General features: G+C 45.3%; 1 protein-coding gene across 1 annotated transcript in view; it reads right to left on the bottom strand.

The window, feature by feature from the left end:
* Positions 1-16,408, bottom strand: part of LOC8028023 (zinc finger protein 2 homolog) — a 124,536-nt gene that overhangs the window by 24,173 nt on the left and 83,955 nt on the right. The window lies entirely within an intron of this gene.

The raw sequence follows: 16,408 nt of genomic DNA on the forward strand, positions 1-16,408 counted from the left end.
TAACAACTTCTGTTTCTCGATGTTTAAAGCCCGATCCACGCACGTCTTTTAATACGAAGTTTTAGTATATCGTGTTCCGATAACTCCGATAACGATAGCCGACACTCCACCGACACCTCTGCGCGTGCATTGTTTCGTTATCAGGCAAGGTTATCGGAGGTATCGAAACGACCAACTAAAACCCCAAAATGTTGGAAACGATACACAACCTTCAGACAGTGTTCTTTGTTGCCGCGTGCTATGGACGACGGTGCTCATAGAGCGGTGGCAAAGAAAGGTTTTTGAGACAACTTTTGTGGCAAACATATTGATTGCCGTCGAACTCTTCAATCGGTAGTGGAGAGACACTCTGTGTTTCATCGGATACAGTTGCTTTTTGGCAATACCAAGGTGCAGTATAATATTAATCTCAATATGAAGGAACTTTTGAAAGTTTAGCTCCTCTCGGAGAAATGTCTGTGCGTTCTTGTAGTATGTAAGTCATAGTCTTTGCGCGCAAATAATTGACACGTCGTCGTAGTGCCTTTGTAAGTGGTCCGTGAAGCGACACATCTTGCAACTTCAGATATTGTATATATACAATATGTATTGGGAGCGAGGAATATTGTTCCGATATTTTGCTAAACTCACGTCAGGGGCGAGAATTTCTCAATTACAAATATATGCAACTAAATTAGAGCCATCTGCTAGCAACGCCACACAACACAATAAGGGGCGACATTATAACTTGTTCAGAAGTTCTGCTTCTGGTTAACTTGTTTGAGCCCGTTCTAATGGAAATGAACTAAATAAGTCGGCACCTTTACGTGTATCAGCCTATCAGGTGACTCTGATAAAGATGATAGTATCAGTAGATGATCTAGTGTTCGCTGAAGCCGGCTTATTTTCTGGCCAAAGGGGCCATGAAATCCTTTTTGCGCTGGGATACATGATTTTAAATTCAGATTTTTACTTATCGCGTTTCGTTTAGTGGGTCAAATGAAAGATGGTATAATGTCAAAACCCTGCATTTTGGTACGAAATTTTGAAAATATAGCGGAACATTTAGTACCTCCATTCGTTCGAAAGCTCTCCGCCTTTTTGCTGTGATACGTCCGAGGCGCTCGAAGCACGTCAGCCGACCCCAGCTCACGCATTGGACGCTAGTACTGTGTCACACAGGTGTACACGCTCCTCAACAATCAATCCGTCGACGATTGTTTGGAATCGCGTTCGTGGCCAATGGGTGTCGTGACGGCACTTAATCATTACTTGCGAATGACAAGTTTCATGGTGTGCTTCAAAACAACGGTACGAGCATAGAGTCATTACATTTGGTGAAATGCTACGTCCCGACCACCGGCTTTTTTATTTCGCCTTTGAGTTGAGAAACAAAGCTAAGGAGGAAGTGGAAAAAATAATTGCATAGCTTCTTGATATCAGTACAGTTTAGAACGCCAAAAGATTTTCTACGATTGACGACACGGTGAACTGCCGCATGATGATAAATGCCAGCGTTAAGTTTATGGAATATCTACATCCCTGAATTTGTAGTTTCTAACGAACGCCACTGGCACCGCGGCGATGTGGGCCCCGACCAATTGGCCATTATGGCCAATTCGTCTGGGCCCACATCGCTCCGGTGCAATGCGGTTCGTGGAACAAGGAAGGCTAGCGGGGAGAGGGGAGCTTCCTTCTCTTCCCACCAGCCTTCCGTGCAGTAAGGTGGAAGGAGTTTACTGCACTGCGCGGGTGCGGTGTGTCCCAGAGTACTTGGCAGTGCTCGCATAAAAAGCGAGGTAGTAACGACGTCAGACAACGGCACTCGGTTAATCCTTTAAACATTCCCCATTCACAACTCTCTATATAGAACTTCGCACTTCCGGTTCAGCATTTCGACGTCGGCCGACTTTCCCGTCCACTCGACAATCTCGCAGCGTAAAACACGGCCCGACAAAGCGTCACAGATGGACACAAAACCTACAGCACTAGAACTCGACGTGCGCGCACGCGAGCGCCACATTTGTTTTAATCGGGGTGATGTGGACGGGGAGGGACACGGCCGTCGGGCAGATGAAGCAGCCTAAAGAGGGCAGAGTGTGTCTACCAAGCAAGCAGAAGCGCGGTGTACGACGCTCAAAAGTAGTGCCCCCGGTGGTTCCACTATCTGCGCGACATCTCGGCGACGGCGCGCGCGTCGCCGTTCCCAAAATCACCGTCGATCATCGTTGGCGTGCGAGGCGAGGCTGCACTTTGCGACGGGGACGACTTCTCGCCCGCGGGGGCAACCAGCGAGGCCGTCGGGGCGAATATGTGGCAATTAAAAATAGCCGGGGCTCTATGGTTACCGGCCGCGCCTGTTTGATAATGGATGCCCCGGTAATGCGCGCGCCGCAGTGGCGGCGGCAGCTCGCTCGGTCCTGTCGCAGACTGTCTTGTTTTCAGGGACCGATGCTATGGCTTCTCGTTTTTCTTTTCTTTATGTTTTCTTGGCCCACGTCTGCCTGGCCGCGGCAAGGAAATGGGCCGAGTCGGTGCTCCCTGGTGCGACATTAAGTTGTGCAAGGAGTCCCCCCTCCTCGAGTAAGCGGCGGGGTGGACTGTATGGTAGCGGCGGGTAATAATCCCCTCCAGTCGCAATGTGCGCGCCGCCGTCGTATTTGCTTTTTATTGGCTGTCAACCTTGGCTATACGAAACTTGTATTCGGCGCTACTTACGATACTACGCGTTGTTCGGCTTAGAGACGACCAGTTGCAAAGTGGCGGGGTGCCCGATGCCTCTTGCAATGCTGCGTAGTATCTGATCTGCAACCCTAATAATCCGAGTAGGTACTCGGGAAAAGAGATATTCCCAATCCTCTGCTCGACGATTAGAGGACATTGCGTTGTTGCCTAGGAAGTGTTCACAGCGAGGTGAGTGAACAATTCGGGACGCCTGGCAGTTCCTTGTAAGATCATTCAAATAATTCATCGAATCAGCTTTTATGTATTGTACATGCCTATTAAATGCTGTCCTTGCATAAATATTGTAGCATACGTTTGCAATTTGTGGAGTATATAAAGAAATGTACAGCCTGGCTGGCACGGTGTGCCCAGGTTATACCCTCTTAAGCCGTGGTCACACTGCTTATACATCATACAAAACATAGCCTGCTTACAGATTCGAACGGGAGACACCGCAAGATACGTTCTTCGAATGCCCCATGTCAATAAATTTTATGGACAAACTTGGAACGCGGCATTCGAACCACAGGTATCGCGCTGTCTCGATTGTGTTTGCAGACTCTCTTTTGTATGATTGACAAGCCGCGTGACTCGGGCTTTAAGCGTCTCCTACACAGGTCTACTGCGATTATAACACGCTACGCAAATTATCTCAAGTCAGTCAATCTAATTACGACATAAAAATCTCCTGGAGATATTCTTTTTTTTAGCGTTTGGTATGCCGAGTAATCGAGAATTATAAAGAAACCGCTGCCAAAATTGTGTCTTCCTACATCTATTATCAGTGTCTCATTGTAATGAAGCCAACTTGGTGACTATCGAATGCGGTCGACCTTGTTCTGAGCTCATCGTTCACGATTGCAAATTACGCGTGAAGGAGCTGCCTCAATCCTGGGTGTATTTTTACTTCAAACTTAGAAGGTGCCCAAAACTTCAGTTGTTGGAATGTTTTTCTTCTGGATCGCTCTCTAGTTGTACTCCCTTCCTGAATAACAAGCCCCTAGAATACTTCTAAAAAAATCAGGGAACAGGTCATAACAACAAAAATCTTTAAATGCAAAAGCACCGTCCTTAGCGTCAAAATAAAGTAGTTAGCAGTTCGTCATTTGAACTAGTTAATGTATATTTCAAAATATACCCTTCCTTTGTTATGCGCCTGTGTCCACACAACAGTCATATTAGGTCCAATCTATTAGATATTGCTGGATTCACCATTTTCTCCGGCAAGCTCTGAAGTTGGGGACCACTTCAAACACGCGAGGAGCAAAACTTCAAACTGTAATCGTTCCTAAGCGCGGCGATAAAAAGAGAAAATCGAAGCAAGAAGACAGAAGGCGTCTAAAGAAGCAGTGCGTAATGACGGGTTATAAAGGATCTCTCTCCCTGGTTTGCTTGTTGTTATGTTCGCGATTTCTGTTTTGTCTGGCGATTTCTTGAGTAGGTCTGCCCTCAAGTCGAAACCAGCTTTCCGCAGAGGGTAAAAGAACCCGAGAGAGGACGCACGGAGGGGAGACGACGGGCATACAAAGCTCTGGCCCGGCTGCAGCATACGCACCGCGCTTTGCGTTATGGCCGACCCTGCAATTTGGGCCTTTTCTGCCCGTCGCTGCGCTGAGAGCTCCTGCCAATAGCGCGCATCCTCCGGTGTACTTAGATGCACTTATTTAGCCTGGGAAGCTGATCTGCGCCAATTTCCAAAAGAAAAACTTGACGTGCGGTTGAAAGGATAAAATGTGTTATCTCAGCATTCGCCAGTGGCTGGTGTTCTTTGCTGTTCGAATTGCGTCTTTTATGTCCACTTTCTTCCGACGAGGACGGTGCCATTTCGTTGGAGCGTTTCGACGGTAGCCTTTTCAGCAAGTTGCGATTCCCATAGTGTTTTTTGGCAGTTTATATTTTTTACTTTGCTATTTCTTAGACTGAGATTATGGAAACGCAACAGAGGGTGTGCGAAAAGCTTTAAACGCTCTTCATATATAGCCCAGCAGAAAGCTTCTACTCCGATATAAACTGCGTCTTTTCAGCACGACCTTATGGCAAACCGAGGGAAAATATCACAAAGAAAGCATATATGATTTTATCCAATACGTTTTGGTGCACGGGAAGATCAGAACACGAGCTACGCTTACGCGTAGGGCGTGACATTTCTTTGCTCAATAATGTAATATGCTAAAGCGAAAACTTTTTTAACAACACAATTATCTTTGCAATTGAGCCTCTACTAACTTCATTTATCAAGTTACAAATATAACTTACGTTACAAAACATGCAGTATCGAACGTTTCAGTTTCCTTAGAAACCTCTTGGCTGAATGTCACAATAGCCGGGTTTTTGCAGCCCCGTGAAAAATCTAAGAGGGGACATATGCTCGCGTACGTTAAAACCACTTTCAAAATGCACAACATTGATGTCTGCCGTGGTTTATGTGTTATACAAAAAAGAAAAAAGGTACGAGAAACATATCTGACAGTCCAGCTGGGCTAATATTAGGATCCTTACAGGTGGACAGCCCAAACATTAGAATTCCATTCGCAATGAACTACAAAATAGAGCAAAGTCGCATTTCCAGCAAAAAGTGCACAAGCGACTGCTGTTCCCATAGTTGTTCGGTGCATAACAGCGCTTGAGTACCGGTACCCTATAGCTGTAGCGCACGGACCACTTAAAGACGACTGAAGCGGAGGCGCCGGCGTGCAACAGCAGGTATACGCCAGCAACACCAGCAACAGGAGCAGCAGCAACAGCAAGTCCTTGCCAGGGTCCCGGTAATTGCAACTGTCTCCGTGCGCGATGTTATGTATACGCACTTAACTTGTCACCTCACAATAATGGGTTTTCAGAATGGCAAGGATATGCGCGCCCCGCTCGGGGGACACAGCGTCGCCGAAACTGCAAGTGAGCGCCGCGCGCGAGACGGAGGACGAAATTACATAGCATTTGGTGGAGGCATTTGATTTCCTCTCGTGTAAATTAGGCTGCGAAGAGTTGGAGCCGGTGGGTGTACCATGCAGTGACTGTTGCGGCCACATGCATGCATGCTTTGGCACTGTATATCCTTGGTTCTCGTTCGGAATGTGAGCAATCGCTGGGTGTCTCATAAAAAAAAAAATGTAACAAGAAAAAAGTCTACGGGCATTCTAGTTTATACCGAGCGGTACTCGAGACGCGTTGTAGAGACGACATGCTTTTGGGACCGGACAAAACACCTCTTGTCAACGCGCTCGAGAGCAAAAATAAAATAAAGTTCGGTATTTTGTTCAGCTTTTGCTTTGTATCCGTATGAAATAGCCGTACGGGGGGGGGGGGGGGGGGGGGGGGGGGGTATGTGTGTCACGGCAGGCGTAATTTCACCCCCGACGCGATCGACGGCCTCCCCGTTTGCTCAGCCCGAGAACAGCAAATTTTGCGGTGTGCAAATGCTCCGACTCATTGGTGCATTCGGTGCGGGTTGTAAATAAGAATGCGTTTCTGTTCGGTATTTGTTGGCATTGTGAGCACCGGCGTCGAGCCTCGAAGAAATAACTGGCGGAGAAGCAAATAAAGCACCTCAAAGTTCCTCTTTGTGCAGCGTGGCATTATTCGGCATCTACTGTACATGACCAAACACCGGATGAAAGACCCAACATTTGAGCATTGCGAAATGTGTTCGAAATGAACAAAAATGACGTTTTGTATTAAAAAACGCCGAAGACATTTAAGACTGCTTACGCGTAGGAATGCACAATGATTATATTCCCGGGGGTGAAGTGTTTTCGAGTAATGTCTCTAGACGTATGAAAGTTGTTTCTGCCGGTATTGTATTCGGTGTGTGTGTGTTCGGTGCACACGGCGCTCCGGCGGTGATATCACGCTCCCCGTCCCTGCGCAGGTGCTGCGCCCCCGCCGTCTTCGCGGCTTCCGGGACGAAGCATCTCCGGTGTTTTGCTTTTCTTTGTAATACATTTCTGAGGCGCATCCGCTTTAACCTTGAGCGGAGCGTGCTTGATGGCCTATTTTTATGGCCATCTGTCGGGCACAACGCCGACGCCCTTTCGCGGAATAGGACATATAAAATTTTCGCTTTAAAAGCACGAATTAAAAAAAAAAAATCTGTGTGAATAATTTTTTTTGTGAAATGTCGTAGTTAGCTGGAGCCTTTTGCTGCGTTTCGGACGATGATGTTCCTAAATCAGAGGGATTCATCGCAGCCTTTCGCCAGACTTACCCTTATAATAATAATAACAACGATCTAAGACAAGAAACATTATAGTATAGCGACTAAGCCTGACCAATGTTTATGCCAAAGTTATGTGAGAAAGATACTGTAGATTTTGTCGAAGAAAGCTTGGAGTCTACGCCTGTGATTGCAGGTTTGGTTGCCGGCGTATAGGTAACCTAGGGGTCCGATTTAGGGAGTACTGAGTCCTCATCTAAGTTACCAGAGTTCAACGCACGCGCGGATTCGTGTGAGAAGGCGCTTCCGCTTACGAGCTAAAAGCATTTTGGAGTGCATTCTATGTGTGATCTGCGAGCGCACATAAAAGATGAGGTATTTGGATCCGCAAGACAGCCCCATGTTTGCCACAAGACTGCAATTTTCGTATTTAATCTAAAGCCGACCAATTCTGACTCGCAAAATCAATATCAATCTCAATCGCATACGTTGAACTTCCTCGGAATATGCAAACGGTGGCTGTTTATGGAGTTTGCTTGACTGATCTGCAGTGGAACCATCTATTATTGCGCAATGCCTTACGAGGAAACACTTTATCTGATAAAAATAAAAATAAGGCACCCGCGAGAGAAGCGAGCACACTCACTATTTACACAATATTTGGATTAGTTATGACTGATATAGCATAGCAAATTCAAATGGCGTCAAATATTTTGATACGATTACACTACAGAGACTTTTGTGCGAACACTCTTATCCAAACGCCATCCTTTTAAAAAAAATAATATAATTCCTTTCTTATATTTGTTCTGAAATTGCTATCATCGGAATTTCAATGGCGAAAAGTCAAAAAGACGTGCTTCAGGCCGTGGAGACGCAAATTGTGATACATTGAAATTCCCACTTTGGAACACATTATTTCTTTCAATGCAAATACATATGAAGGATTTCAATGCAAGTGATATGACTAATATGTTGAAGGGAATGTAAAACGAGTAAATCTCAAGATATATATTCTGTACTCTTAGCGCCCAGTAGTCATCAATGAATCACTACATGCTGACTCGCAGTAGAGACTAAAACCTAGTGTGAATAGAGAACATCAAAGCCCACAAGACATAATTCAATGCGAAACACTGACGTATACTGCTTTTGTTGTTTTTTGCGAATGTAACTTAATCAAATACGCTCAAAATTAAAATAGACGCATCTCTAAAAAATTCGGACGAAAAAAACAACAAAAAACGTTGCCTTCAAAATTATTTATTGTTCTATAAAATTTATATCTAAATCAATTAAATACTAGTTGATAAATATTTCCAGGCTACGCTCATCCCGAACATGAAACGAGGTAAATGAGGCCTATGAGATTTTTTTTTTGTGGATTTCATCTCAATGCCCTATGTAACTTTATCGCATGCTTGATAACAAAAACTTGTCGAACTAACATTTTTTTTTTTTACTATTATCGTTTACAGCAGCGAGCAGTGTTCAGATTATACCGTCGTAAAAAAAAAAGAAATGAAGAAACTGCTTGAACAGGAAAAATATCAGAGAGTGCGAACTTGCGCTGTTCGCTGATTATTAAGGTCAATTAATCGTACCATTCTTCCCTTATCTTCTGTCAAAATATATAAAAAAAGTATTATTATCAGTTACCCCCAGTTTTCTCGCACCATCATCATATTTTTTTTTACGACAAACGCCACCCACTCGCCCAGAATGGAGCTCGTAGCGCCGCTCCTAACTGCGTGTAAAGCAATTAGAGCTCTTTGTGCAACGTGGTCGAGGAGTAACACCTCGTCGCCGCCTCGTGTTCAACCGAGCGGGGGGAAAAAAAGAAAAAAAGGTGCTAAGATAAGGATCCATCCTCGCATAGACTAAAGGTTCGCCGCGTGTACGTTCGACGTGATCCGGAGCCGCCCGCGCAAACACTAAGGCGCCAAAGGGACCAACTGCTCAGCGCGCCAGCTAGCAATCTACCAAATCCTTTTATTAGTTGGCACGCCGAGCGGACCATGGAGGAGACCGAGACACACACAAACCACTAACGTGGCAACGGCGACGACGACCGTTGCACTAGGAACGCGCAGGTTTTCCTTCGTCTCCCGATGCTTATCTTTGTCCAGATTGCGCCTAATTGCTGCCAATCAGGCCGGACTCGTACTATATTTGTGTTTTGGAACGGCGAACTGTAGTGTCGCGGTCGCGGACTTGTTCCCGTGGAACGTGTACCGCAGATACCGGCAAAGCCCCTGCCCCGATTCTCTCTCCCTCCCCGTTCACGAGGCGACGACAGAGAAGCTTTTAAGCCTCCCCTCCCAGGAGACAATTACACGACCGTCCGGATAACGTTATCTCTACGGCCAGCAATTCGCTCACTGTAGTTTACAATCCGGAGTCGCTTCTTCGTTCATATTCGGGAGTGCCTTTTCGGGTGCGTCCTGTGCATTTAAATTTTTGTCAGAACACGCTCTTTTGCTTCTCGGGTTTACGAATAAAAAAATACTCCCGCGGAGGGTAACGTCCTGATGAGCCGCCTCGAGGTAATGCGCCACCGTCCTAGGTTGTGTCCTCGTAGGGCTTAAATGCCGGTAGCTGACGCGGCCTCAAAGTTGCGAAGTATGTAGCGTGCCACGTAACTCGGCATTCGGCTAAAACTTGAGAATACCAAGTTAGTTTGAACTGATTCTAAGTTTTTCACTAGGGCTTCCTTAGTATTCTTTTTATTGCGCTAGAATTTCAGCTTTCGAATACTATTTGACAATCCTAAGAAACACGTCTCGGACTCTGTCTGACGGTGATGACACAATTGGTCATACAAAAACTGACTGCAGGTATGTTTTAAGAACGCCAATATATGACGCAAACATGATTCTAACATGCCTGAGGGCGGGTGTCCACAGATAAATCTGCCATTACGTCCGCAGCCAACACCTCGTCTGTCGTATGACGTATGAACAGCGGGTACTAGGCTTTATACAGCAGTTTCTGCATCCTTACTCATCAAACCCGCTGACGCACTGCTCAGAATTCATTTAATTAGGCGCAGATAACAGAGGAAGCAGTAACTTCTATGAACAAATAACCTGACGGTTTTTGTTCGCTGGTACACACGCGATCTCCGCGACTATAAGCACGTCGAGATCAGGGTGGAGCTCTTGCCTAGTATATAGGATATGATTTATTGAGCCAAAGTGTATGTGTTGCCGCGAAACCATTTGACAGTTCGCAAATAATGCGGTAGAGTTTGGCGTTGAACGAGGACTTCAGTTTTTAGCAGAACGTAACAATGCCTTCCTGATGGGCATACTGACCTCACGGGGCAAACCTTGCTTGATATCTGGACTTCACGGTTCAATCCTCACTACGGCTTTATCGCTGCACGCGTTCATGAGAATACAATCACAAAGGATCGCACCAACACGCTTGACCATCTCACGTTTGAACGTCTCACGGACCATGCTTGGCACCGTTTGGATTGTTGACCCAGGGTGTTTTGTCAACCCCGGTCCAGAAATGTTCAGGCTACGGGAACGAGTGAAAAATAAGCAGACCTACAGCAACGAGTATATGGACACAAAAAGATCCACGAAAATTCCCAAGCTTCTTCCAGGTGGCTTTGTAAGAGTGAAGAAGCCCATCATCGCAAAGAAAAGAGGTCTCTCCTAAAGTAAGACTGAAAATCATAACGTGGAACGCTTTGAAGTTATGAAGCGTGCCGCATGTTCCTGCAAGTCGAGCACCGAGCAACCTACAGCCAGTGGCACCTCCGTCTACAAGTGCATGAAGAGGATACAGTGCTTCAGCAGCCCAAGGAGCTAACGCAGATAGAGATCAGCTCGAGGTGCCTCCAGGAGATGAAGACAAACCTGCAGAGCAGCCGGTGGAGGAGTATCAAAGCCAGGAGCTACCTTGTCGGTTAACCAGACAACAAGACAACCGGACTGGTACGAAGATTGTCTTGTGGAATCGATATTTCTCCTATAGGTTATTTTTTAAGAGCGGAAGATATGTTTCTTCGTGCCTGGCAACCTTCTCTTTTCCCTTTCTATTCTGTTTGTGCTGTTCTATCTTTTATCACGTGTACAGACATGATTATCGCTGGGAAATAAAAGAAACTGCTGCTTGAACATAGCGGGCAGAAACCACTAGGAGACCACGGCGTCATTACCGGCGGGCTCGGGCCGGTGATCGGCCACCGTTTCATTTTGCAGACACGACACTAACACTTAAAATTACCACAAAACTAATTAATGGTACAAAGCTCGATTAATCTACCCTTTCTTTCATTACCCTTACCACTTCCTTTAACCCATTGCCACGTTTGTGGGCATATGATTACAGCCATTATAGTATAACACGTATATATTGTCTCTTAGTGCTTAGAGTGGAGATTGCGGAAGGACCGCGCGGGCCGTTCACCACTTTGTCGCCTGTTATAATTTATGGAAGGAGCGCCGCATGGGAAAGCTCTTAATCGCGTTCTACTTTATTCCGAAGTAAACGATCCTCGCTGTTCGCCACGCTGGTTCGCCGGCATTGTTATGGCGTGAGAAGCCGTCACTGCTAGTATGATTGAATTCGCACGCTAGACTTGTTTTCTTCTCACCAACCTATCCCGTGCGACCAACAAACAAATCAAACGTTTTGCTTTGCACAAAGGAAAAAAAAAAGAACATTTTAACACGTATCGCGTGGTTAATTGACATCGCCCTTTCTCGGGAAACAGACATCATACCCGCTGACTGGTTACAAGGACCACGCGTCAAGTAGTTTAGAGATCAATAGGCCGGCAACGCGGTGCATTCTGTCTCATTGAGAGGGAATATAGGCCATCAATAAGTTGATATTGCTCTGGAGGTCAGAGGAAGACGCCGTCAGCCTAAGTGACATCCGTACAGAACAACTCGCTCTATTCTATTCCTCTACCACCAGCCGGTAGCTTTGTCAGTTAAGCGTCTTGCCGGCAGGGGGCAGGAGGTGCCACTCTACAGATACATTGTATTATCGAATCAATAGTCATGCGTGCCCGCGGAGGCGGCCCGTCATAATTCGTTTAAGCATTTAGAATCGCCAGCCTACTGTGCAGATTGATTACCTCATGCCATCTGAAGATTGTCACTGGAACTGTGACGATCAGCAGTTCGTCATGCCCTTTGAGAGCCCCTAAGAAACGAGTCGCTCATTGAAGAAAAGTTTTCTTTATTGTCGTACCTACTCTACTTTTTTTTTTCTTTTGGCATCAGGTAATCTTTTTCAAAAAGAAATTACCGATTCGGAGGAAAGGTTGTTAGTCCTTTGACAGTAGCGTGCAATCTACGAATAGAACCAGCCATGCAGCAATGCTCTTCTCATAAAACTGAGTTCCCCAGTTTTTTGTTCTTTAGTTAACTCTCGTGATTAATGCATGTATTTCTGGTAAAATGTGACAACTCTCCTGCAAGGCTATTTATTGGTAAATGCCGGATAACTTCAATGAATGCAGACTGGATGTGTAAAACACAGCAAACACCCAATCTGCATGACACGTTTTTCGTCCGAAAGTTTTATGTTCAGTATTTTTGAGCGTATTAGCTTTTTGTTTTAAATTGACCTACTATCACAGTGTTATACCGGATTAGCTTAATAATTTGTCAGAAAAACGTCAGTACACGTTTCTTTTTCTATATGCGTACTATTCTACTCGCAAACGCTTACAGAGTTTAATGCAGGAAATTGTAGAGTGCTTCGAAAAGAAAGATGACAATATCTTCCTCGATGGTCATCCTCATCTCTTTCAACGCTTGAACATTCAGCACATATTTTCCCCATTTTTCTTTCTATAATTTCTGCCGCTCACAACCACACGAACCCACTCTTTCCGCCTCAATGAAGGTAAAAAAATGCCAGCTCGCAGGCTCACTCCTCTACAGCCCACTTGGAGGAACGGGGAACGCCGTGTCCGACTCTATTTTAACCAGACGGCCGCAGTTGAAGGATTCGCCAACTGCGGCATTATCTCCCTGGACCGACCATTGTCGATAACAGCTCTTTCTTTCTTCTTGTTCCTTGGTTTGGCCATCGCTCCTCGTGGTTCCACTCTTCGCGGAGGGAAAACTCTTTTTTTAACCAGGAGCGCTCAGCTTCGTCGACTACAGGTGTTCTCGAGGAGATCTTCCAGTGCGATCTGTTTTTCGAACTGTCAAGCTTCGTATTTTTCTCTCCGAGAGAGTGGTCCGGAAGCACTTAGTTGCTAAGTGCAGGGTAGCTTACCGGTCTGTCGGTCCGCGTCGTTCGCTGACTTTGTTTGTGTATTCTCTCTTTTCAGATTCGCACGGAATGGTATATTTTACTTTCTGCGGTCAAGCAGATTTGAAAATATGCCAACATTGTTTGTTAAATACAAACGAAATTTCCGTCTAGAACATAACGTCAAAACGCATAGCTCGGAAATAAAAGCTAGGTATATTAATGCTAAATCTAACCGATGCACTTAATTGAGTATTCAACTTTGTATCGTGTTTCATCGGCTCAATTCGAACCGTGTTGATGGGCCCAGTTTCTTATGTTGTCGTAGCCTTATTTTAACTATTAAAGCCACTCCTGTACTGTAGCACTAACCTTCTTTTTCTTTTGGTAGTAACCGTATAAGCGGTGTATTGAGAAAGAACCCCAAAACATCAGCGCGCTTTCTAAATCAGTGTGCGATATCTGCATAGTCGCATGCAGTTATGCTCGTCCGTCTCATCTCTCTAGGCCTCTAATTATGGAAATTAGCAGCGTTACAAGCGGCTGTATTTAAGTTCATCTTTCGCGGCCAAAGGATTGCTCGGGTTGTGCTTTTACGATATACTGATGAGTAAGGGTCACTTTCCTATAAAATGAAAAATTCGCTCGCGTCATCATACGTGCCGTAATGGTTCCGTAAGATGACGCTTAACCAGGTATAACCAAACATTTCAGTAAACATATTGGAAGGGGGGGGGGGGGGGGGAGGAGTAGGGAGAAGCAAGATTATTGAACATATGAAAACTAAGGATACGAATTTACTTAAACAAATTTACAGATAATTTTTTTTGTCAAGATTGGGTTTACACTTTAACTGACTGCGCGTCTACTTGCCCGCAAAACACTAAAAGAGCCAATTTATGCGATCTACGAAATCAGCTCAGCGAATGATGAGGCGGAACATCAGTTTAGACCTAAAAATGAAGTCTGCGCTGTGGCATTACGCAATGCAAAGCGTCATGCTTGCATGGCGTAATGGTACAGCACAGGCTTCATTTTGAGGTCAAAACAGATGTTCCGCCTCATCATTCGCTGAGCTGATTTTGTGGATCGCAGAAATTGGCTCTTCGAGTATTTTGCGGGTAAGTAGACGCGCAGACATTTTTTAGAGTGTAGAACGGATTTCATCAAGATAAAACGAAAACCGTTAAGGACCTAACAACACTGCAACATGCATTTCTTGCTATCTCTATACATAATCGACGCTCATAGACTCCAGAAAACCGAATTCTGATAGGGCGAGGCTCGTACGAGTCATGCAATCAACCATGCGCCGTCGGCAAAGGTGTGCCGTTATTAGGAATCCCGTTTGCTTGGTCGTAAGACCGGTAGCCCTCGATGTAGGCAAACGTTCAAAGTAAGGCACGTATTGCCTGGTGTATGATCTGAGTTGTTTTCTTTGTCGCTCGGTGGCTGGCGTTTGAGACAGCAATCGTTTTTCTTCGAAGATAAATGCAAAAAATGCATGTTTTTTTTTTTTTTTTCCTTGTGCAATAAAGCGTGCTTTTTGCTCATCCTCACGAGAAACCACAACAGCAAATAAAAAAGTAAATCCGTTCAGTTTTATTGGTATCTGGCTATTTGGCGTTGGTGTTAGTGAATTACTACCTCTGTTCTGCCAAACGCCATAAATTGAACACGGAAATATCGATCGGCTTTCTTCCGGGAGGTTTATGCTTTCTTATTACTATCGCTTGCCAGTATACTGTAAGCGTTTTATATGCTGAAGTTGCAATTCCGGATGCTTCGACCTCCTAACAACAACTGAAAAAAAAAAACGCTGTGACCAACGTTGCGTTATGTATATCTTCGCCAGCTAGTGGCTATATGCCCTCGCACTCAGTATATGGTCCTCAAGTTAGCTTGTACTCGCTTGCAGTGGCTGCCGTCACTAGAAGCGCAAGTTGGCAAACGTAAGGCCACGTTCCAAGTTTGAACAGGAAACTCAAAAAGTACGGAAGCAGAATCTATTACAGGTAAAACGTCAAAGTCCCTTTCACGTTTAGGATGGCTGCATCAATTATATAGAATACCGAAATACCTCACATGCCAGGGGCGCGCACTAAATTGCCGCAGAATTTATCAGACTTTAGTGTACTCAAGATCGCGTGTCAACGTAATATGAGTTATGATTGTACTTTTACTAATAATGAAAAATATCATTATGTGTCCCGTGTAATTATTTGCCCTTCCATCACGTTTATATATGTATAAAAAAGTGCCTTCCTCGGTTACTGCGTTTTTTTTTTTGCTCCTGACTGGCATACGATACATAGATGATAAGCTAACATCAATCGAAGAAGTGGAACAACAGATGCTATTCGGCAAGTATGCTTATCTCCGCATGTCTTAGCCTATAAGCCGGAGCCGTACACTGAAAGTATTTGTGGAACATGGATAACTTCGGTTATAAAAGCATAGGATGCTTTCTTTCGCCTTGGCAAGTTCTAGTCGCATCGTTTCTAATACTGCTGTCAGGCGGGCGAATCGAAGGCATTGAGAACCAACTCCTGGATAGAATCGGCGAATTAGCTCGCGATTTCGCGCTTATCGGAGTGCGCTGGTACGCCGACAACCAGTTTGTTCTAAATGCCTTTGACCCGCCCGTCTGACAGCGGTACAAGAAATAGTAAAATTAAACGGAGACAATATATTTTGAGTACGTACGCGTGACTTCGTCATGAACGTGCAACGATCATTATTATCCGAGCAAACAAAAAATCTGGACGAAAGACAAGCTAGAAACTAATTTTCGTGCAACTTTAAAGATGGCGAGGCAACCTAGCTGCTGCTGAAATCAGGAAAAATAGCATTTTCAGCGCGTCGCGTGATGCACCGCTTCCTTGCTGCTTGCTCCGAGCACCGGCCTATCGGTCAAGAAAGCGTGCGCCGCGCCAGCTGATGTAAGTACGTTCGCGGGGCGTTTCACGCAATGGTAGAGCCACACGCAGCGGTCATAGGCGCGCAGCCCATAGACGATCGTGCACGCGCTCCCGACAGGCGAGCAGATGCTATGAGCGAGAGGAAATAGTCCGCGCATGGATTTCCTTTAAACGGACACTTTGCTACTTCTTGCGGAACGCATAGCGAGCAGCACGCAATGCAACCAAAAACAATATATATATATATATATATATATATATATATATTGTGGGGGGCCGCGAGGCCCTGCCACGTTATTTAAAGTGAGGACATAGAACGGGACAAGCGAAAGACCTGTCTGCCTGTGATGGCGGCTTCAGAGCATTATCTTCCACAGACGCTGTAGCGGGTCTGGGCGGG

Source organism: Ixodes scapularis, unplaced genomic scaffold (assembly GCF_016920785.2).
Source record: "Ixodes scapularis isolate PalLabHiFi unplaced genomic scaffold, ASM1692078v2 PGA_scaffold0__279_contigs__length_252992795, whole genome shotgun sequence".
NCBI lineage: Eukaryota > Metazoa > Arthropoda > Arachnida > Ixodida > Ixodidae > Ixodes > Ixodes scapularis.